Below are 25,738 nucleotides of genomic sequence, written 5' to 3'. Positions count from 1 at the left end.
AGACAGAAACAAGATTAAAAAGTGTACAAAAGAATTGTGAAGAAATACAAGGAAAATTAAAATGTAGCATAGTTTTGTGCAATTGACAGAATGTAAAAGAGCCTAATCCATGTAACACTGAAATCCTCTTTGGCTTTTAATCAGGATAATGACATAGGTGTTGGGAACATTTACATAGTAATAATCATACAGTTATTTTCCTTTTTATAATGAAGCTACAGGAAATCATCATTCGGTATTTTTAATTATGGCTACTATGAGGGCGTTCAGTAACAGAGTAATGACAGAAACTTAAAAGACAAAGCTATTTATGTCTATGAAAGTATTTCTTTTAAAAGGTGAAAATCAAAAGAATATGAATATCTGTATATACAGAGGCAGTTACACGAAACCAGACAGTGAACATACTCCCGTTAGAGTCCATGGCTCCAGGAACTCCGTAAGGGATCACAGATACAATAGTGCCTTCTGGTCCCACCAAGTACTTTGGAAAGCTCTGTTTTGCCATCCTCAGGTGATCTTTTTCTATCTGCCTCACCCATCCTGACTGTTTTGCAGATGCTGAGCTTGTCTGCTTAAATGTCGGGTAACTAACGTAAACAAAACTCAGCAGATTGGTGAATGCCTAGATTGAGACCAACTGAATGAAAAATTCATTCCTGGGCATACCTAGCTTTATCATAGAATCAATCTTGAAAACTGAATGTATATACTATTAATATTATCAATGTGAAAATGATAATGTAGTTAACTGAAACCTGAAGTAGAAATGGTGAGTAAAAGTCAGAAGGGATGTCTAGGATGTTAATAACCACATATCATAGGTGAGGGGGTCAAGAGACACTGTCTGAAGTTAATAAAATAGGATATGGAAATTGAAATATATTATGAAGTGTTAAAAAAGTGTTAAAAATAACATGGCAATATAACTGTCAAAAATATGGAGGGAGTGAAAGTTATATGAGAGAAATCTGCACCTATTCTATTGTTGCATTAATAAATAATATCTATAGTTAACAAAATCAAGAGACATACAGAAACACATTCTCTGGAGCTATGCAAGGATCCTCATTGGGAACAGAAGAATAAATTTAGGAATGTGGGGCAGTTGATCTCTTTTTTAACTTTAGGTTCTTCTGGGTAGATTTTTTTTACCATATTATATCACTTAGTTACTTTTTCAATAATGCTGTATAACAAAGACTCACAAAATCAGTGGCATAGAAACAATAAGGACGTATTTCTGACTAACATAGCTGCCGTTTAGCTGGTACAATTCTACCCCGGGCTCTGGATCTGCTAGTTTGCTAGGCTGCATGTGTCTCATTCTGGAGGCCAAATTTCAGTCAGCTGTTACCCATGGTGTTCTTATTGAGATGGCAGAAGCTCAAGGGAACAATGACAGTCGTATAAGTACAAGTACACAGCCAACCTCTACAAACATCATGCCCACTAACATTCCATTGGCCCAAACACAACAAATGGCCTAGGCTGTGAAGTACTCTCCACTGTAAGACTTTGGCAAGAATGTGTACAAGTAATTCTTATATAGGAGAGTGAAGAATCAGGACCAATAAATTCAGTTTACCAGACATGTACATAAATTACTTTGAAGCAAAATAATACATTTTACGTTTTAAATAAATATAAAAAAATACAACTTGTCATGTCACTATTCTGACCAAAACCTTTCAATGCCTTCTCTTTTCATCTGAATAAAAAACTCCAAAAAGATTAATGCATCCTGAAAGACATTCCATGATATGGCTTTTATATATCAAATCTCATACAATCTCTGACTATACAGTTATTCAATTTTATCAGTACCATACCTGTATGTACTTATGAAGATGGCCCAGTAATTTGGTGATTTACATCTTATTAATTTATATTTGCATAAAACCCAGTTATCAGTTTTTATCTTTTTACGGGAGAATAACTGTGCCGCTGACCATTCAGGGGATTTATAGTCATGTTTCAAAGAAGAGACTGAAGATTCAAGAGTAAAGAGAGAGATTAAAAGAGAGACAAGAATATTTATGAAGAATAGATTGAGAAAAGTAGAGAATTAAAAATTGAGTAGTTTCCCATACCTACAACGTGAATGAATACAAAGAGCCTATTTGAAGCAAAAGAATTTTATTAGGGATTTACCAAATTTAAAGTGTTATTGGAATGAGATTAGGCAACCAATAAAACAAATGAAGAGAGAGAAAAATAATCAGATAACAGCAGTATCTTGAAGACAATTACAATATAAAGACCATATAGTGTTTCTTGTTTAGGAAGATGGATATAATATGTGTTCATCCACATTCCCTTAGAAACACACCATTAAAACGATGGCAATTTAAGAAAAAGGTAAAAATTTCAAGAATGAAAAGAACTGAAATGGTTCATCATTGAATGAAATATTTCAAAAGCATTTTGTAACATGAAAGGCACATAAAAGACCATGATGAGTGAAATTGAGACACAGGTAAGAAAGTCAAAATCTACGCATAAAGCAGGAGCTCATTTGCTCTGCAGAATCTGCTGGAATTTAAGTACTAAGAAACTCCATGTCTGACAGATGGTAGGAGTAAGACGGAAGTCTGAAATTGCAATTAAAGATCTATAAATGGAACATCCCACCCACAACCACACACACATAAGCACATCATAAGATGAATGCCCATTCATTGAGGTTCATTTCTACAGAGGTAAAATAAACTCTCTGAGAAGAAATTGTGCAGATAATGTGGACATTAGTTTCTCAGGGCACAGACCTCCTGATTTACCTATTTATGGGCTCCAATTCAAACATTTACTTTGCCAATTTATAGAAAAACATATCAGATACTGAGTTACAGTTAACTGAATTGGTTTCACTATAAATTATGATAAGACAATCAAAAATCACAAGACACGTTGGGAAAGCTTGCAACATGAAGGGGAAAAAACAGAATAAACACATAGAATACATTACTTCTTAGAAACTATGAGTTATTCAAAGAACATGGAGGAACAACAAAACAAATGCAAAAAAATCTCTAATTATCACCTTAGACTTTTTGTTTGTTTGTTTTGATTTGCATCTGCTAAACAAGTTTCTAATAAAAGGAAATTCTAGTACGAGAAAGGGTCGTGAGAAATTTTAAAAAAGTTTTCAATAAATAGTGTTAAACCAACTGAACATTTACGTGAAAAAAAAAAAGAATCTAGACACAGATCTTATATCCTTCACAAAAATTAACTCCACGTGGATCACAGATCTAAATGTAAAATGTAAACTACAAAAGTCCTAGAAAATAACATAAGACAAAATCTAGATGACTTTGAATATGGCAATGAAACAAATAATTGATAAGCTGGACTTCATTAAAATTTAAAACTTCTCTTCTGTGACAATGTCCAGAGAATTAGAAGACAAGCCACAGAGTCACAGAAAGTTTATAAAAGGTATATCTATGAAAAATGCTGTTGGAATTTTGGTAGGTTTTTCCATTAAATCTACAGATGACTTTGGGTAGTATGAAAATTTTAATAATATTCACTGTTCTGATCCATGAACATGAGATAACTTTCCATTTGTTTGTGCGTTCTTCAATTTCCTTCATCAAAGTCCTGTTGCATTCTCCGTACGGATCTTTCACTTTGTTAAATTTATTCCTAAGTAATTTGTTTTTGATGCTATTGTGAATGGGATAGTTTTCCTTTTTTCTTTTTCCGATATTTTGTTGTTTGCATGTAGAAAATTAACTGATTTCTGCATGTTGATTTTATATCTTACAACTTTACTGAATGCATTAATTAGTTTCAACAGTTTTTGGTTGAGTCTTTAGGATTTTCTATCTATCAGATGATATCATCTGGAAATAATGACAACTTTCCAATGTTGATGTCTTTTAGTTCTTTGAATTGCCTAATTGTTCCAACTAGGACTTCAGTACTATGTTGTGTAGGAGGGCTGAGACTGGGCACCTTTGTCTTGTTGCTGATTGTAGAGGAAAAGTTTTCAACCTTTCACCACTGAGTATGATGTTAGCTGTGGGTTTTTTATACACAGGCATTATTTTTTTGAGGTATGTTCCTTCTATACTCAATTTCTGAGGGATTTTATCATGAAAGGATGTTGTATTTTGTCAAATACTGTTCTGCATTTTTTGAGATGATATGATTTTTATCTTTCATTCCATTAATGTGGTGTATCACATTTATTGAGATGATATGATTTTTATCTTTCATTCCATTAATGTGGTGTATCACATTTATTGATTTGCATGTGTTGAACCATCTTTCCTTCCCAGGGATAAATCTTACTTGGTCATGTTATACGATCTTATTCATGTGTTTTTGAATTCATTGTGCTAACATTGTTTTCAGAATCTTTGTATCTATATTTATCAGGAATATTGGCCTATAGTTTTTTTTTTTTCTTGTCACACAAATAGAAAAAATAATCCTAAAATTTGTATGGAGCCAAAAAAGACTCCACATAACTAAAGCAATCCCAAGAAAGAAGAACAAATCCGGAGTCATCGTGCTTCCTGACTGCAAACTATACTACAAAATGGCAGTAATTAAAACACTATGGGAATGGCATAAAAATATATACATAGGCCAGTGGAATAGAACAGAGTCCAGAAATAAGCCTTCCCCAATATATGGTCAACTGGTGTTTGACAAAGGAGCCAAGAACATTCAATGGGAAAATAATAATTTCTTCAACAAATGGTATTGGGACAACTGTATAAACACAGGCAGGAGAAGAAAATCGGACCCTTATCTCACACAACTCACAAAAATTAACTTGAAAGGGATTAAAGACTTCAAGATAAGACCTGATACAATAAAACTTCTAGAGGAAAACATAGGGAAGAAGCTCCTTCATATTGGTCTTGGCAATGATTTGTTGGATGTGGCACCAAAAGCACAACAAACAAAAGCAAAAATCATCAAGTAGGACTTCACCAAACTAAAATGCTTCTGCACAGCAAAGGAAACAATTAATAAAATGAAGAGGCAACCTACAGAATGGGAGAAAATAGTTTCAAATCATATGTCTGATAAGAGGTTAATATAAAAAATATATAAGGAACTCATACAACTCATAATAAAAAAATGTCCAGTTAAAAAATGAGCTGAGGAACTGAATAGACAGTTTTCCAAAGAAGACATCCAAATGACCAACAGGTACATGAAAAGATTCAATATCTCTAATCATCAGGGAAACACAATCAAAACCACAGGGAGATATGGCTTCAGACCTGTTAGAGTGGCTATCATCAAAAAGACAAGAGACAACATGTTGGAGAATATGTGGAGAAAAGGGAACATTTATGCACTGTTTATTGGAATGTAAATTAGTTCAGTCACTATGGAAAACAATATGGAGATTCCTCAAACATTAAAAATAGAACTATCATATGATCCAGCAACCCCACTTCTGGGTATATATCCAAAGGAAATGAAAACCGTATATCAAAAAACATATCTGCACTCCCACATTTATTGCAGCATTATTCACAATAGCTAAGACATGGAAACGACCTATGTGTCCATCAACGGATGAATGGGTAAAGAAGATGTAGTATATATACAATGGAATACTATTCAGCCTGGAGAAAGAAGGAAATCCTTGTATTTGCAATAGTATGTGTTGCCCGCAGCCACAAAGGGCAAAGAATGACAGGTACCGCCAGGGCTACTTGGTTGTTTAAGCAATTAGAGTTTATTGATAAAGGGGAACAGAAGGAGGAGTGGGGAAGCAAAGATCAACAAATCGGTACTTATAACATCCACACCACAATCAGCCAGGGAAGTCCCAATAGTTTGTACGGCAGGCGAGAATGCCAATTGTCTGAGTCTAAGGCAAAGCGTCCTTTCCTCAGTGAGACTCCCAATTGTTCTATGCTTGGGACTCCCTTTTATCCTAAACTTATCTGGGTTCTGACTCAGGGTTTAGGACATGTGATACTTTAAGTTATTTTCTCTTGTTCTCACAGATGGCATGTTTCTATAGTTCAGTCAGGTCCTGGTTGGGGTGGCTAGCCCAGACAAGGAATGTTACGCAGGACATTTTCTTATTAACTTGTGCCTTGGGGCCAGGGCCAAAGTGGCCATCTCTGGCCCCAAGCCCAGACACATTCTTTCATGTAGGCCCCAGATCCTAGTGTCCCCGGAAGGCTGGGAGGTCAATGAACTCTGAAGAGTATGGATGGACCTTGAGGGAATTATGCTAAGTAAGATAAGTCAGAAAGAAAAAAACATAGTGCATGCTATCACTTATATGTAGAATCCAGAAAAGCCAAACTCACAGAAACATAGAGCAGAATGGTGGCTACCAGAGCTTGGGGTTTGGGGGAATTCTGGAAATGCTGTTAAAGGGCACAAACTTATAGCTAGTACATAAGTAAGTTCTCTAGATGCAATGCACAGCATAGTGATTACAGTCAACAGTATTGCATTATTAACTTCAAAGTTGCTAAGAGACCAGATCCTAATTGTTTTCACCACAAGAAAAAGATGACAATTATGTGACTTGATAGAGATGTTAGCTAATACTATGGTGGTAATCACACTGCAATATATAAATGTATCAAATCAACACATTGTACCCCTAAAGTTACACAATGTTATGTATCAATTATATCTCAAATAAAAAGATACATCAGATAAAGGACTGTTATTTACAATAGACAAAGAACTCTTAAAACTCAACAATAAGAACACAACTTGATTAAAAAATGAACCAAAGACCTTAACAGACACCTTACCAAAGAAGATATATAGATGGTAAATAAGCAGATGGAAAGATGCTCCACATCATACGCCATCAGGCAAATGCTAATTAAAACAACAGTGAGATACCATTACAGGCCTACTAGAATGGTCACAGTTTACAACACTAGCATCACTAAATGCTGGTGGAGGATGTGGAGCAACAGGCACTTCTCATTCATTGCTGGTGGGAATGCAAAAATGTACAGCCACTTTGGAAGACCGTTTGGTGGTTTCTTACAAAACTGAACATACTCTTACCATATGACCCAGCAAGTGTAGAACTTGGTATTTACCCAAAGGACTTCAACACTTATCTCCACATAAAAACCTGCACATGGATGTTCACAGAAGCTTTATCCACAACTGTCAAAACTTGGAAGCAGCCAAGATGTCCTTCAATAAGCAAATGGGTAAACAAACTGTGGCACATCCAGCCAACAGAATACTATTCATTGCTAAAATTAAATGAATATCAACCCATGAAAAAGCATGGGATTAACTTAAATCCATATTACTAAGTGAAAGAAGCAAATGTTTTAGGTATATATAAAATGTATTGTATAGTTAAGAGTTCAAGACAAAAAGAATAATTTTGCAATACATAAAATGTCAAATCATTATGTTGTACACCTGAAACTAATATAATGTTATATGACAATTACATCTCAAGAAAAATACAGACAAGAAAAATAAAAGCTTCTCCCTTTTCTAGTTTTTATACATATACCACTTAAAATTTAAACAAATTATAAAAATATATTAAAAATATTTCAGGAAAGAGGGCATGTTGGTAAGAAATCCAAACTTGATTGTTATGTAAATAAACACATTTTCATGTACCTATATTAGTAGTATATACTCTTTGTTATTAAACTTGAAAATTTTGTCCTCAGTTGAGCTAATATTGATTATTGTTTTGAGAGAAAACTTGGCTCAACTGAATTAATGATAAAGTAGCTACGTGGTTGTCAACTTGGTTGAGACCAAATGATTGACTTTATGTGGAACTCAAACCCTCTAAAATGCCTTACCTTGAATAATCTTCTCTACAGCCTTGAATAATCCACACATGAATAACAGTAAAAGAGAATTTAAAAAAATCATAAAGCATTTAGACATAGTGGGAAAAATAAATAAGTCATCTGATCTGAATAAAATATTTTATTTCATGAACAATTATACTGTAAGTGAATTATGTTTTTTTTTTTTCTGAGTAAGATTAGCCATGAGCTAACCTCCACTGCCAATCCTCCTCCTTTTTTTTTTTGCTGAGGAAGATCAACCCTGACATAAAATCCATGCCCATCTTCCTCTTATATGTGGGACACCTGCCATAGCCTGGCTTGATAAGCGGTACGTAGGCCCATGCCTGGGATCTGAACTGCCAAACATGGGGACGTCAAAGCGGAGTTGGCACACTTAACTGCTACACCACTGGACTGGCCCCATATAAGTGAATTATGTTTTAAAAATTTGTCAAATATAGTCTAAATGTTGTTATATTTATTTATTTTCTTGAGTTCTGTGTCTAAACAGGTAGCTTAATCTTATTAAATTCATTTTGTTGTGAAAGTTAAAAAGTTTGATACATTTTAATATTAAACCACTCAGTTTTAGAAATAAAGTACTTTTCCCCAGTCTTCAGAAACAATTACTTTTCATAAGTCGACACAGTTTTTGATTGAGTCTGTCAGAAAAAGCTGTATAATTCTCTTGCTGTAATAAATGGTATATTCAGGTTCTAATTTCCATAAAAATAGATTTTAGAAAATAACTATTCTGGGATTTATTAGATTTTCCAGCAAAGCATTGTAATTATCTCATACGTCAACCATACCCAGGGCTTATTACAATTGCCAGTTGTAATCATTTGCTGATTTTGTTGATGTTCAAAGAATACCGAAGCTATATTTGCAGTTTACCTTAAAATGATGAGTTCAGACCCCTAAGGTTAAATTTTTTGAAAATATTCGTATAGAGAATGTAATGATTTTCTATCAGAGTTTACACAACAAAATGAAAGTTTAATTGATTCTTTTTTCCTTTTGGTCCTAGAAGGGCATTTAGTATCTATCACTTCGGATGCGAAATTCCAAACCCCTCTCCTGTTTTGCTTCACACCGTCTGATTTTTCTGGGTGTGCACTTAGATGGTATGCAAATTATCTGAACTGCTATTTGATGCAGATCTCGTACCAATGAGAAAGCTAGGATCTAGGGACAAATATAGGATGACTTCTTGTAATGATAAAGTATTTAATAAATAAAGTAATTAATAGAAAGGATCCCAAATATAACGTTTCATGCACCCCTCTCACCAACTTATAAAAATCAAAAACATAAGCTACCATATGATCACTCTGCATATCGAATATTCAGGTGTGATATGCTCTATTCAAGTGGTATGTAAAGTTATACATTTGTGAACGGTGAAATAGATACATTTTGCATTAACCATCTTCCTTTGATTAGTATACTGATTTATTTGTAATACTTTTCATAATTGTACTTATATTCTCAGTGAAATCATGCGATATGTTTCTGGATACATTGTACCACTTGATGATAACTTATATTCAACATTCCAGCATTCAAATGAAATAGACATTTCTTTACAATTCTCAGTTGATTTTCTTCTAATTTTCCTTGTTATACAGAGTAATTCTGCATTACATGATAGCAGATCTTACTTTCTATATGAATTCACTTCTACTTTGTCAAGTTTTCTGGCATATTGACAACAAAATAACACAATCCTTTTCAAATTATTTTAAATCAGATTAAAAAAAATTTATGCATCTGTCTAGAGGAAATACTTTGTCTTCAATGCATTAGTTTAAAAAATTTAGTACAATCTTGATTTCTCTTTATATGGTGAAGCTTGTTTACTGTCTTATTTTTCTGGATTTAGATTCTTGTAAAGGATGTGAAGATGTCCCTACAAGGTTTTTATGAGTGCATGAGTCTAAAGATTGAAAATATACATTTCATTGTTAAATTCTTTGAAAATCACAATAAAAAGACTATCCTCTTGATGAGGTTTTATAGATTATTGAATAGAAGGCAGATACCCAAAATCTGATATGTGTCTTGATGAGAGGATATTACGGAAATTATATTCTTATTAAAAAAGATGAAAAATTTTCAGAAAATCTCAGAGGTAATTATCCAGGCAGCTTTTGGCATGTGATTGATAGCTTTTGAAACACATTAGTACCCCTTGAGCAGAAGCAGAGTTAAAAGCATAAGTCTAGACATGAAGTCATCATTCTTCATTATCACTTTCTATGGAAAGAAAAAGTGATATCTTGATGATTAAAATATAGGTACTTATTGATAGAGATTTCCACGGAAAACTTATTTATTCTTGCTTGAATCCATTGTGATTCCTGAATCTGAGTCTTCACGGCTTTAGCCCAACCTGGAAAATCATGTGTTCTTATCTCTTCAAAAAGTAATTATTTTCAATTCTCTCTACTCATGACTTCCAGAATGCTGTTAAATTGGTGTTGGCCCATCTTTGAGCTTTGGAAGCCTATTTATCTTGTCTTACTTCCAGGATCAACATGAATAAGTTGTTTTGTCTTCTTTCACAGGATCCAGGACTATAGTACCTTTGCCAAGATGAAAAAGGCCTGAGACTGGCAATTATGGCAAATTAGCTGTGGAAACACGTGTGCTATTTGGAATAGTGTTTGAATCAGTTGGGAGTTTTGCTTGCAGGTAACCAGAAAACTCACTTCCAACTGACTATTGAAAGAAAGGGCATTTATTTCAAAAGTACGTAACTTCATAGGTTACATGTTCTATAGGGGCCCTTGCCATTTGCTTCTGTTCTTTCCCTTTTTCCTTTCCATTTTCAGATACAGCTCATTCTTCAAACTTACGTGTCATCAGGTCTCGCCCTGTGTACATCTCTTGATTTAACTCACTTACGTGACATGGTGAAAAATGGCTGCTAGCAGGTATGCCTACATCCTCCTGGGTCCAAAAAAATGGAGAGAGTTTTTGTTTTGTTTTGTTTTTTCCTTCTGACAAGCTGTTACACATGTCCAGGATTGATTCTGATTGAAACATCTTAACGGTTATGTCTCAACAGATATGAATCAAGCTGGGCAGAGTGATCAAACGGCATGGTTTGGATAAGCACATGTCACACTGTGGCTATAGAGTATCTGTGCTCTGTGACCAGGGCAGGGTCACATGAACTAAACTTGGAGTTACATGTATAGCATCATCTAAAATACCTGCTAAGTACACCACCTAAAATAAAATTCCCAAAATGGGAAAGATGTAGTTCCTAAAATACATTTCAGGCACCCTGACAATTAGAAAAAAGAATGGTTGTTAGGTGAGCAAAATCACCATATATTCCCCTTGGTAAGATATTGAGACAACTGACCAGAAATCAAATTTCACAAGTACTTAGAAAGTGTTAGAAAAAAAGGATATGTATGATATATGTTAATAGAATTCAAAATTACCTAAATGTGAAGTTAATATGTTTATTATATGTTAAATTAGCATCGTGATAGGTTCTATTAATGTTTGCTAAACATCCAATTTTTCTTCTGGTTGTGCCCTCTGTGTAGCAGGATTATGTATTTGTGCCCTGGAGATCTTGAGGTTGACTTGGCTTGGCCAATGAAATGTGAGTAGAAGTGCCATATTCCACTTCTTGGTAGAAGCTTTAAAGCCAGTGCGTGATTTCGCATGTCATTTTGCTCTCATTCACAATGACTTGAAATGCACCCAGATAGAGGCTGGGTACTAGAATAAAGATGTAGTGGAGTAAGATGCTTGATAAGGATAGACATGGTTTTTTGAGTAAAAATTGAACATTTGTTGATATAAGCTGCTAAAGATTGAGTTTATTTGTTATTGTAGTATGCCAGTGCAAATCCTGACTAATACAATCTCTTTTTATCTGAAAAATGTTTATCAAGAATTCTTATGGTCAAAATAAATACAAAGATAAAGTTATTAACCTACCATAGAGTATTTTAAGGTTCTCTTTTATCAGTTTTGTAGGATAGCAAATTAACACAATTTAATTGTAGATTGAAAACAATGACAGAAAAAAATGAACATCAGCTGTGTCCCCAGTGTCAAATTATCTGAGGATACTATTGTGGAGAATAGTCTCTGAGGAGAAGCATTATCCTGAAACCAAAAATAGTATTACATTTCTTTCTTCAGTTACACACATTTGTGTTATGCAAACCTCCACCCTGCTTGACTACAGAAGATTATTTTATTCCATTAACTTTGAGAAACCTCTACACATTTGGTCCATAAGATATTTGGTCCTTGACATTTGGTCCTGTCCAATACACCCATGAGCAGATTTAGTCCATGCCAAATGATTTTGTACAGGACCAAATATCAAGGACCTTTTGGCATAGACTCAATATCTCCATGGATGTTTTGGACACGGTCAAATATGATGAGATATCAAAGACCTGTTGGCATGGACCAAACATCTGATGTCATTTTGGACAGGACCAGATGGTCCTGCAAATATCAAGGACATTTTGGTGTGGACCCAATGTCTTATGGACATTTTGGACAGGACCAAATGTCTGCTAATCACGAATTTAGTATTTTCTAAGTTATTTCATCTTTAATCTAATTCAGTTTCAGATTTCCACTCACCATCTCATCTTCCAAAGGATGGCAAAGTTATTAGAGCTATGTGAATTCTGTATATCAGTAAGGAAGGAGTGTCTTATCCAAAGCCATCCTTGGTCTTCTCACCATCCCTGGTCATTGATCCATGAGCTCTTTTTCTTATCTTGTTACATGTGTTGGTCCCCTTTTTAGCCATTCTTCACCCTTCTGGAAACACTTACATGCTCTATCATACTCTTGTCTGCAAAGAGGAGACTCAGGGCATCATCTTGGCACAACAAACTCCCGTGACATCTTTGTATTTTCCCCACACTTCAACAGGAAAAAAAAGCAAAGCAGTCTGCTAGACCTCGAATCCTTTTTATATATCTAGGACTCCCATAGCATGTGCTTTCTCCTCCACCGGGGCTTCTAACATTTACAAGGACGAACAGCAAACCAATGTTTCTTCTATTGCTCTTTTTTTGGGATGTGTTTCGTCAAACTGAGTAGCATTTACATAAACATAGAGGGTGAAGTAATCGTCTCCCATCTGTTCTTTACCAATCTATCCTCGTGGCTTAGCTGGGTCTGTATCTTACACAGCTTAGACATTCAACTCAACAGTTTCTTTTTTAATAACACACATACTAAAGAGTTTAGAACAGAGTATGCTGATGTCTTCAAATTCCTTAGAAAGAAATGCACAAAAGATGAGTAGAGTTATGTATAAATGGATAGATTTGTGGTAAAGCAAATAGAGTAAAGCATTAGTGGTAAAATCTAGGAAGAGCGTATGCAGGTGCTTACTATAAACTATTTTCAATATTGCTGTAAATATAAAAATTTTCATATAAATTTTGGAGAAATTTCTCAAAATCATCATCTCTTTCATGAGTTTCAAGAGTCCATTTTGGCATGTAAATCACAAAGACTTTGGTGTCTGACTTCTGAGTACTGCATTCCTGAGGCAATGCATGCCTTTGACTTCTTAAGCGAAAGTCACAAGGTTATAAGAAAATGTGTGAAAAGTAACAGAGTAGAATCTTGGTTAATATTCTAAAATTGTATTGAGATACATGTATGAATTTGTATATGCATATATCATATAGATTACATCTGATTTTTTTTAAATGTAAGCAAACTAGATTTTGAACAGCTTAAATTACTGTTTTCTTGTTTTTGCACCATGGTCTCTATCATGGAAATCTGCCCATATTTTGAAATTCATTAGAGTATATGGCACTTTTTGCTGCGGAACATTTTGTGGTTTAAATATTTCAAAACTTATTTTAATACTCCTGTTTTTGTTTTTTTATATGTAAGTTATTTCCAAATTTGCTTTCACAAATAATAATAAAAAAGATAATTAAAATGATAGTTATGAGAACATCCTCAACTTATTAAGGGTAGAAACCCAAAAGGTGGAATTATTGAGCAAAATAATAAGTATGTGTTTAAGATTTTCATTATTTACTGCAATACTGCTCTCCAAACAGTTGCATCCACATGCTCTCACAAAGGATATGCATATCTGTCTCAGCACATTTCTTCAACAATGTAAATGACATATTTTCCTCTCTGTCAAATTCAAGGACAAAACGATTCACTATAAAAATTAATTTCCTTGATTTTTAGTAAAGTTAAGCAATGTATCATACACATTTATTTGTTTCTATAGTTTACAGATTTTTCTATTCGTGTCCTTTGCCCATTTTTTAACTCAACAATTGTTCAATTAATCTGTAAGAACAATTTGTGTACTATTTTCTAGATTTTGATCATCTATAATATATTATAAATATACTTTCTAAATCCGCTGTTTGCCTTTTAATTCTCTTTGTGTTATTTTGAGGGATATAGGATCCATTAATTTATATCTATGCAATTCTACCAAATTTACATTTATATCTTTTCTTAGAATTTACGTTGAGCAAGATCTTTTGTCTGGTTATGTCAATTAAATATTCTACTGTAATATCTAGTTCTTTTACAGCTTCATCTATTATATTTAACATTAGTGTATATTTAGAAATTATACCAAAGACATGTATATCTGTCTATCTATCTGTCAAACATAGCTAATCAATTTTCACAATTCCTTTGGCAAAAACCCTCGTTACTATTCTACATCACAAATCCACTCTGGAATAATCCTTCCTTAGCTCTTTTGTGAAACCTAATCACATACCAGATATTCAAATTCACTTCAAATATCTCTTGGAAGTTATTACTGATATGTCAGCATTGGAATATACATATAATGGAGATCTCCTCTGGTGTAATTCCACAGTATCTTGACACAATCCCTATTATAAAACTGATTGATGACTGTACTATCTCCTGATAATCTGATTTTTCCTAGGTTTATATTAGATACATAAAAGAAATTTCAAAAACTATAGATTTGTATTTTCTTTTTCGTTTTTTTAAAGATTGGCACCTGAGCTAACAACTGTTGCCAATCTTTTTTTTTTACTTTCTGCTTTTTCTCCCCAAATCCCCCCAGTACATAGTTGTATATTTTAGCTGTGGGTCCTTCTAGTTGTGGCACATGGGATGGCGCCTCAATGTGGCCTGACAATTGGTGCCATGTTTGTGCCCAGGATCCAAACCAGTGAAACCCTTTGTCACCGTAGCGGAGCGCATGAACTTAACCACTCGGCCACAGGGCCGCCCCCTAGATTTGTATTTTCAATGACATTTTGAAGTCAAGGACTGAGATCTGGAAATCCTAATTATTCTTCTTTCAACTTCCTATCAGAGCTACATAAATATATCAGTCAGAATTTATTTATTGTTCACACTATATATTTTTTTTATATCAGCAGAAGGTTCTTTTCAATGTTATTTTCACACAAGGACCCAGAGTGAAAGAACCATTGCAGACTATCTGAAACATCACCAGTAAGCCATACCCACGTGGACGCAGAGAGTGTGGAAACACACAGAGTCAAATGTTTGCTTTTCTTGGCTTGTTCCTGAAATCCAATTTCACTAGTTGAAACACATAACGTAGGCTCACCCAAGATCAGAATAGAGGGCATATGCAACCTTACTATTAGCACCAAAGATTAGAGGCACTAATCAAGGTGAACAGCTCCATAACCCTAAGGTGAACAGTTAACATATGAGAGAGGAAAGGGAGACTACACTAAGTCAACATGAAGACTTGCCCATTGCTGGAACCCATATCAATGTTAGATCTCAGATATTAAAATTAAATAAAGTAGATTTAAACAATCTAGACAAATGTGTTACCATAAAGACTGAAATACATTTCTTAAAAACAAAAGATGCCAGATACAGATGATCTGATAAGTGAGTACTTTTATATAACTTGAGGAGTGTCTGCCTTTTTTTAAGTTTAAAGTATGTAATTCCGTAGCTTGGAAATTTCTCTAGACATTTCAAATACATTATGCTGAAGAAGCATAAACCGTTAGCAAAATCTAACAAATATACCACAAAAAGGAAAGATTGCACAAAAGTTCTCATCAAAATGTTAGCACATTTAATCCAACCACAGGGTTAAAAAAATAATATAACTTGATCAAGTTAGGCATTGTTGGGGCCTAGGACAGGCCACCCTAAAATATTCCAAAATGGCAGCTTGATTATTTTGAATTAAAGTTACTTGAGAAGCAGCCAATGCAAAAAACGGCATTTTGGCCCTCCTCTCTGTTTCCCCTGAAAGCAGGAAATGAATCTCCTGTGTGAAAGGTGCTCTTCCTGCATCCTGATCGACAGAGCTGGGGATTCAGGGCCGAGAAGCCTCATCGATGAACCTTGCTGATCTACTACCTCAAGCCTTAACTGCGTTTAAATACCTCTCTTATTATACACCTCAAACGTTAGTTTCTTTCCCATGGCGTTCCTCACAAATTATTGTTTCTCTGTGTAAAAGATATATTCTGCCTGCTTTGTTCACTCTCCGAGGCTTCTCTGTCTATGATCTCCAATATGTACATATTAAACTGGGTTTTTCTCCTGTTAATCTGGGCTTGTGTCAATTTTATTAGTCCAGCCATAAGGACACAAGAAAGGTAGGACGGGGGAGTTTCCCTCCCACTGACAGCATATCAATGAAGGCAAGTGTGGTTTATTAATAGTGAAATGTAATATTAAAAGGCAGCGTTCTTTCTTTATCTCAGAATTTCACCTAAATACACTCTTGACAATAGGTGTTACATATCATCTAATATAAATGAAAAGTTAAATTGCTGTCAGACATCCTCCTGGGTTTACCAAGAGGTAGCCAATTTGATACTTAAACTGTTTCTCCTACTATGTACCTAAAAGTTATTTGCCAAGGGTTCCATAGGAAGTGGCAAAGAAGGGATTTTAATTCAATCCTAATCAATATCAATACTCATGATACATAACACTACCAAATGGTGTTTCCTATAAGACAGTGTTTCAGATAAGTGCTTTAATTGAAAATATATTACCAAAATCACTAGTTTTCATAAATGTCATATACAAATATTTAAAATAATAAATATTAAAAAAGACACAAATCATAGCATTAACAGGAGTATCCAAACACCATTACAATTCTCTCTATGAAGTATTTAAATGGAGAAAAAAAAAAGCTTAACTAGACAACATGAAACCAGAATTTAAAAATAGTTTCCCTCCTGTGTTTTTGCACAAGCAAGTCCTGAGGACGTGAACTGTCTTGTGCCCTCTATTACATGTGTTTAATAGGCGTGCCAGCCAGTCAAGCACATAGGAGAAAACACTAGGAAAGTGATAGACTATTGTGTTCCTGAATAAGATGACATAATATTATAAAGATGCTAATTTCCTATAAAACGCTATACAAATTTAAATTCATTCCATTTAAAGCTCTGATGATAAGACTAAAACTTTACAAAATTATTCTGACATCATCTGGAAGAGTAAATGGTTGATAACAGCTAAGGAAAACTTTAAAAGAAAAATAATTGGAGGGAATTGATTCACCAGATATTAAAATCTTTTATGCTAAAGTAAAATAAAGCAGTGTTTCACTGGCCCAAATGTATTAAAGCTGGTAGAACAAAGTGAAGAGCAAGAAATCAAACTTACTGTTTCTTCGTTACATACCTATTGAGCTGCTAGGAAAAGGCTGAGCTCTGTGGATGCACACTGGGAACAAGATGAGGTCTCTTTTGTAAGTACTACTAGTAAATTTTTTCCAAAATATTTTATGTGCTGCAGTATCTTGAACATGTTCTATTTTTTCAAATACAAAGAATGTTCGCCACTGGTCTCTTGTACTTACTGCCATTTAAAACGTTTTTGTTGACCTAACTGGGATTACAGTGGATATATTCTCCCTGAGTACCCTGAATACCATTACTATCTACTCATAGCTAGTGAACATTCATTTCAAATAATAATTTAGAGGGATGGTCTATTTGTTCATGTACCCATCTACTTTTGACACATCTGCAGTTGTAAGGAAAGACCTCGGGACCCTACTCCACACAAAGACAAGAGCTATTTGCTCTGAAGTAGTCACGGTATTTATCCTGCCCCAAAGAGTGAAGGCATAACTCTAATACCAAGAGTATTCCAATCATTTATTCTTCTAGACTTTTCCCTATGTCCTGCCAGTTTCAGATGTCCAGACTTAACATAGCATCTTATATTTACTTCTGTTGCTAGATATGTTACTTTGCTTAATTTTTTTTCTATTTTTGAAAGTAAAGAATATAGTATTAATGTAGAAAAACGAATAGACTATTCTGATTCTGTTAATACTAAGACCATTTTCAGGCAACAGAGTTTTTATTTCTCCCCCTGTCCAATGAGATTTCTATCCCTCTGTGGTAGAATAGATAGAAATATTATACCATCTTTGACCTTTCTGTGGTCTTCCGTTTTGACTCATGGCAACTAAGAAGGTTGTTTAGAGGTCATTGCACCTGCTGCTTGCCAGCTTATTGATCAGTATTACTAGTTTACAAACGTTGAAATTTTACGTCTCTTTTTGTGGATCTATCAGTAATTCTGAAAAAAATTTCAGAAGGGGAAAAAAGGAATTAAGTAACATTGGCCTTCTAGAATCATTGTCTTTTAAATCTAATTTGGATGAACAGGTTGTTCAATAACATCATATCAGCACCCATGGGGTGGAATGAAACATCCATAAGATTGAAGGAAGAAAAGTATATTCCTCTTAAATGTTATACAATGTGGTTTCCATTTATTTTTATTGGAAGGCTTAGTTTTCATCATCAGATCTAATAACTATGATCTAATGTATCATATTTGACCATACAGTATTGATATGACATTAAAAATTTGGTTCTCAATTATTTCTCCAATTGAATGCTGTAGATTTGTTCTGTTAAGTGGGTTGGAGAACATTTAAACTGTGAGTTTTATTTCTGCATTAAATTTAAATGAATTTTATTTTCTTTTGAAATTTTGAGATTTATTAGTGCTTGTGTACATTTAATGTAAAACACAAAAACACCTTGATTATTGACATCCCCAAAGAAAAAATTAATATTGTATTTTGAGTCTAAAGCTGTCTAGCCCTAATCCCTTTTTCTCTCACAACTTTAAGTATTTTAGAATCATAATTAATGTTTCATACTATAAGAGATCTTGTGTGTGTTTGTGATATATCTGAATACATGTCTATACTCTAATAAAAATATGTATACTACACACAAATTTTCTTCATATTTATTAATAACACTGATGTGTTTAGTCTCAAATTTGTCCTATTATTCTATTCTGTATTTACTATTATGTATAATGTTGTTTACTGTATTTCTCTCTGTATGTATTTTGTTCTCTTTGTTCTTTCTGCATTCCTTTGTTTTTATAGGGATGATGTTATTTTTGCTTTATGTTTATCTTTTTGTAATGCTTTTGCCCTTTTTGTCACCTGGATTTCTTTATTTTTTTAAGTGCGGTAATATTGGTTCATAAATTTCAGGTCTGCATCATTATATTTTGTTTTCTGTGTAAACTACATCATGTTCAACACTCAAAGACTAATTACTGTCCATCACTGTAGACACATTTGCCCTATCACCCTTTTTTGCCCTTCTCCTTATGCCCTTCACCTCTGGTATCCATCAATCTAATCTCTTTATCTATGTGTTTGTTCTTATTTTTATTTTCCACATGAGTTAAATCATACAGTATTTGGCTTTCTCTGTCTGACTTATTTTGCTTAGCATAATACACTTAAGGTCCATTCATGTTGTTGCAAATGGCAAGATTTAATCTTTTTTTTTGACCGAGTAGTATTCCATTGTATAGATATACCACATGTTCTTTACCCACTCATCCACTGATGAGCACTTAGTGTCTGTCCAAGTCTTGGCTATTGTGAATAATGCTGTGACCAACAGAGGTGCAAATGATTTCATGTTCTTTGGATAAATATCCAGGAATGGAATAGCTGGATCACATTCTTAATTTTTTGAGGGATCTCTATACTCTTTTCCAGTATATCTAGCTTACCTCAATTCCTAATTGTTGCTATAGAGAATTAAAAGGTAAACTTTGAATCCTACCTGTCTCCAATGTAGCAATCAATAAGTTTACTTTACTCGACCTTTTCTCTCTATTTCTTCTTCCATTTTTAAGCTATAACTCTTCTATTATATTAGAAAACATAATACTCACATGTCATTATCTACCCCCATCCTCATCATAGTATTAGTCTTAAATAGTCAACTAAATATATAAAACATTAATGGTCAATCTATTTGCCAGATTACCTTATCATTTCTTAGTTTAGTAAAGTTCATATTCTAGTAGATATCTCAAAAAGAACTAATGATTACATTATTCTCTAAATTCTTAAACATTTCAATCTTTTCTGATAGCTATTATGCTTGAGAGATAGCTCAGCTCATATAAAATCTTTGACTCACACGTTCTTGAATTTCTTTAAAAGGGTGCCCTACTGTTGTATGATTTCCATATTGCTACCAAGATGTTGCATGTCCAACTGACTGTTTTTCATTTGTAAGTGATTTTCTTTTCTTCACTCTTCAAGGATCTTTTAAAAAGTTTTGTGTCTCAAAAATTTATTTGTTATATTAGAGTATATGCAAAGTTGGTCGGCTTAAGTTAATGTTTCCATGCAAATGATTGATTCTTTAAATATGGAGATTTAATTTCCTTTTAATCCTGGAAGCTTTCTTGGGTTAGGATCTATTGTTTCATTCTCCTCTCCTTCTTTTCCCCCAACTTCCCTCCTTTCCCATTCTCTTCCTTCTCTTCTTCCTCCTTCTCTTTCTTTTTCTTCTCCCTATAATAAAATAGTTAGATCTTCTTTGTCCATTTATTGTCAAATCTTTACTTTCTTTTTATTATTTTATCTTTTTAGTCCTGGCAGTTTTCATTCCGCTGTTCAGGGTCCTCAGTACAAGTTCAGTCAAATTTCTCCTCCCATCAGGAACTTGAAATTAGTCTTCAGTTTTTAGAGAATTCATCTTAATTTTTAAAATTTTATGTCTGAGAGCTGTCAACATTCATTTCACCCCTTCTGTGTCTTATGCCATCTCTATATTATTGTTTAGCTTTATGATCCAGTTTTGGCTTATATCCAATTGCTTAAAAATATTTAGCTTCTATAGAATATTATATTATTTTTGTTACTTGGTGGTTAGTAGTTTGGAGAATATTTTCAACTGCAGAATTTTTTTGATTCTGATTTCTCCTTTCTTTTTAAAATAGTCCTTTTCTTAGAAGTTACCTGTTATATCAGTTAATTTTGAAAGATCCTGTATTTTCTTGCAGGAGTAGTAACAGTTGTTTCAAAGTAGGCAAGAGTGATGGTTTGGGGTGGCTGACTAGGTTTCTTAGTTCATAGCAGACTTTTCTATTGCTATAGAGAAGGGTAATTTCTTAAACAGATAACGTCTTTATTGAAGGGGAAGTGAGGGGTTAGAGTTTCTTTTTATGTTACGCTGTTTCTGTAGGATCCACAATTTTTGTCACATGCTTCTCTTTTTTTGTCATTACCAAGCCTTCAAGAGACATCTCCCTTCGACTTGCTTCCCTCTCCTCTAAATTTGTGCTGTCTCAAGACTCTCACCTCTGGTCTCATGCTCTTTCAAGCCCATTCCTGTTCAATTCCCCAGTGCAGGGGTGGAACCTGCACACTCTGGGCTTTATTTCTCCTCAATTCACTTTTTGGGAGGTTTTTATTTATTTTAATTCTTTCACAGTTGATGATGTATTTTACTGCCAACTTAACCTCTTTGATAGATATCTTTTTTATTCCTCCTCCATGTTCCTGAAATACTTAAACTGATTGTCGTAGAGTAGTAAATGAGATTTTAAAACTTTTGATCCTTTTAATTTTAGATTAAATAATGCACACTGTTCACAGCAGGGATAACTTTTCTTTAGATAAAGATTTTTGGTACCATGCATAAACGGGGTCTTCTTAATTTATAGTAGATGATGTACCCTCTCAAATAAGTAGGCTCAAATTGTTGTTCTAGCTTCAGAATTGTTTATTTTTATATATTTTATTCTACCAATTTAGAGATGTATAATCAATTGAGGGTAATTTAACAGATAAAATATAGTACTTTTGGATAGTATAAAATAAATCATGAGATTCTTCACTATCCCAAATTCTTCTGTTTTGAACCATGAGATCTGGATCTATGCTTAAACTCACGAGGAATTAGTACATTATAGGTCATTTCATGATGACTTCTTATTCAAACGTTTCTACTTATTTGCCTATATCATACAAAGTAAATAAATCCCAGGATTACTACTCAGTTGTATACCATTGTGTATTGCTATGAAATATCAAGTTAATATGAGCAAAGTTAAGACAGGTCTAATGGCAGCAATTGTATACAAATCTAGTAAACTACTTTCTATCTGTCTTCATTTTACTAATTTACTTAGCAGCACTATATTCTTTAATAGAATTTAATATCCCAGAACATGAATTTCCTTAGGCAAATATAAGGGTAATGGATGGCATAAAATGTGCTGGATAAGTGGAACAACTTATCACCTATTACCTAAAGTAATGTGATGAAGCTGGAGGGCTAGTGAAACTGATGACAACCTCCTTCTTCTCATATCTTTACCAACTTGTATATATGCTTTGGAACATTCTTTTGCTTTCCTTGTTTTCATTTTGCTTTTTGTAAATACTTTAGGTTTTATCTATGTTGAAAACACTGCTGTGACAGATTTCGGTACTGTGATGCACCTCTCTATTAAAATAGCTTTCTATATCTGAACAGCTAAACACAACTGCTTACAAGTTTTAGAAGTTTAGGAGGCGATACGCTGTTTTGAAATATTTCGTACAAAGAAACACTTTGACAGCTCTCATTCGTCTTTTTTTCATACTATATAGATTAGGACAGATGTTACACATAAATTAAAATGTAACAACTGAAGAACGGGTTAAATTAAAATTCATTATTGAATATCAGACCTCTAAATGGCATATTTTAATGTGAACTACTTATTTTTTAATCTTTTGGGGCTTGTTACATAGGATATCTTTATAGAAACTTGTAGTTTTCCTAGAAGTGTGTGAAAAGGTAACTCTATATGGTCTTTAAAACATTAAATTCTTTCCGATATTATTTTCAGAAGATTTGAGAGGTGCTCAAGCAAAAACACTATAGAGCCATATCCTTCTGAAGACTGTAGTAAAACATTTGATAATGGATGGATGGAGTAGTCATAAATACTAAAACAGCAGCAAGATTTCCAACTGTATCAGTAATATCTCTTCCACTGGGATTATCTTTCTAGTCTGGAGGTTCACATTTCCCTCTTTGCTATTTTCCTGGGAAGGCTCAGATGTTTTTAGTTATGTGATTTTGCTAAACATATTGAAAGTAATGGAAGCATCATGAACATAGAGTATCTCGGGCACTTCTTCAAAAGTAATTCATCAATATCTATTGAGTTCTTGCTATGTGTTATACATTTGGTTGGTACAGATTCATATGTGGCCCTAATTTACAAAGAAACACTATGAAACAGATGTACAAACATTTAGAGGGGCAATATAATGTAATGGTTAAGAGGACAGACTTTTAAACCAAATTGCCTGAGTTCAAATCCTGGATCTACCATTTGCCAGCTGGTGTAAAACCGGGTAATTTACTTCACTTTTCTGCATCTGCATTTCCCCACTGAGAAAATAGGGATAACACTATCTACCTAATAAAAATTGTGGATTAAGTCATTTAGCTTATGGAAAGAGAAAGTACTGAGTTCATTGTCATAAAATAAGAAGTCCTGGGCCAGCCTGGTGGCACAGTGGTTAAGTGCACATGTTCCGCTTCAGTGGCCCAGGGTTTGCCAGTTCAGATCCCGGGTGCGGTCATGGCACCACTTGGCAAGCCATGCTGTGGTAGCCGTCCCACATGTAAAGCAGAGGAAGATGGGCACGGATGTTAGCTCAGGGCCAGTCTTCCTCAGCAAAAAGAGGAGGATTGGCAGCAGTTAGCTGAGGGCTAATCTTCCTCAAAAAAGAAAAAAGTCCTCAATAAATGTTAGTAATTGTTACTTAGAACTATGAGTCTGAAACTGTGGCCTGTGCAGCTCTTAGGTCCTCAGTGCATTTTCAGGGGATCTGCATGTTAATGTTGTTTCATTATCATATCAAACAGGACTTTCCCTTTTCAGTGCTTTGATATTTTCAAGGATGGTGAAAAAGCAATGTAGACTTTTGGTGTCTTGGTCCAAATAAAGGCAGGGGCACAAAATTTAACTAGTAGTCATAACATTCTTCTTTACCATGCACACAAAGGGAAAAGAAAAATCAGTTTCACTTAGGAATGTGCTGAAGAAGCAGTAAACTTATTATTGTTGTTAAGTCTCGACTATTGAGTATATGGATTTTTAAATTGGAAATATACATAAGTTCTGCTGCTGCAAACTAAAGTATGATGAGTGATTTGACAAAAATAATTTGTGCAGTTGTTTGAGTTGCAAGCTAAACTAGCTGCATTTTTTCCAAGGGAAAACCATATTCATTTGAAAGAATGGCTATCAGACATTGGGTATTCAAGAGGCATGTTCTTGATAATAAACAAAGCTTGTCATTTCAAGGAAGAAAAATAGCAGTATTTGTTGCCAGTGATAAACTTTGGGTCTTCAAGAGAAAATTAAAGTTTTGGAAAACGTGTATCTAACACCTTGAACTGGAGAACTGTCTGATACGTAAACACTCTCCTGATGAGATTGCTAGCAATATCAACATATGGCATTTTTTTACATTACATAATAAAAGATGTCAGCATTTGAAAGATATGCATAACAGTGAGCAGTGTTTTCAAAATAACTTTCGATTAATGCTACAAAATCATACATTAAATGAGTCATTCCAAATGCAGTCTAGATCAATGGATTTTAATGTAACTGAACAAAAAAGTTCACTGATAATGTTCCACAATCCACATTGCAACTAGCTTTTAGAAGCTAGCAACTGCCAAGCTTTGGAATAGTGTCAAAGAATAATATCCACTATTATCTAAAAAAATCATTAAAATATATCTATTTCTAATAAGATATTTGAGTGAGGCTGGATTTTCTCTGTATATATCAACAAAAAATATATGATGCACATATTGAATAAAGAAGATATGAAAATATAACTGTCTTCTATTAAGCCAAACATTAAAAAGTTTGCAAATAAGGAAAATAATGCCACTTTTCTCAAAAATACTTTGTTTTTCAAAAATTTAGTTTTTTTAATGTAATTTCTACCAATATTTAATAGATTTATTACTGTTATTTTTATATAAATTCATAAATATTTAAAAATAACTTTCATTTCTAATATATAAATATTAATACATATAGTCAAGAATGCACTGGAATTGGGTCATACTGGCACAGGAAAGGAAATTGTTTAATATTCTGGAATTTCGAGAGGCTGTTGTCAAAGTATTGGCAGCTAAAAATCAGAGAAGATAGAAAGATTTACTTGATGCAAATCACAAACGTTGCAAATCTGAGCCTTTTTTTTCAGATATCTGGTTTACCAGCCACCTTTGACACAAGTCACATAAACAAAAGCTCTGTGGAGTCCTTCATAATCTTTCAGAATACAAAGTGTTCTTGAGACTAGAACGTTTGAGAATGGCTTCAAATATAATATGATACTTATTATATTTACAATTAATCACAATTTCTAAAACTAAATATAATTCAAATTCTTTGACAAATACTAATAGTTATGGGATGACTAAGGAAGAGTATTTTAACTATAGACAGTGTCGAGAAGGGAACTAATATTTGTTGAACATTTAACAAGAGCCAAGACATCATGCAATATGATTTTCCGCAATGTACTTTGCATATGAAGTAACCACAGTTGTAAAGGAGTATATGAGAAATATTGG

Source organism: Equus quagga, chromosome 4 (assembly GCF_021613505.1).
Source record: "Equus quagga isolate Etosha38 chromosome 4, UCLA_HA_Equagga_1.0, whole genome shotgun sequence".
Classification (NCBI taxonomy): Eukaryota; Metazoa; Chordata; class Mammalia; order Perissodactyla; family Equidae; genus Equus; species Equus quagga.
The sequence above is the reverse complement of the archived record's forward strand: the minus strand, read 5'-3'. Positions refer to the sequence as shown.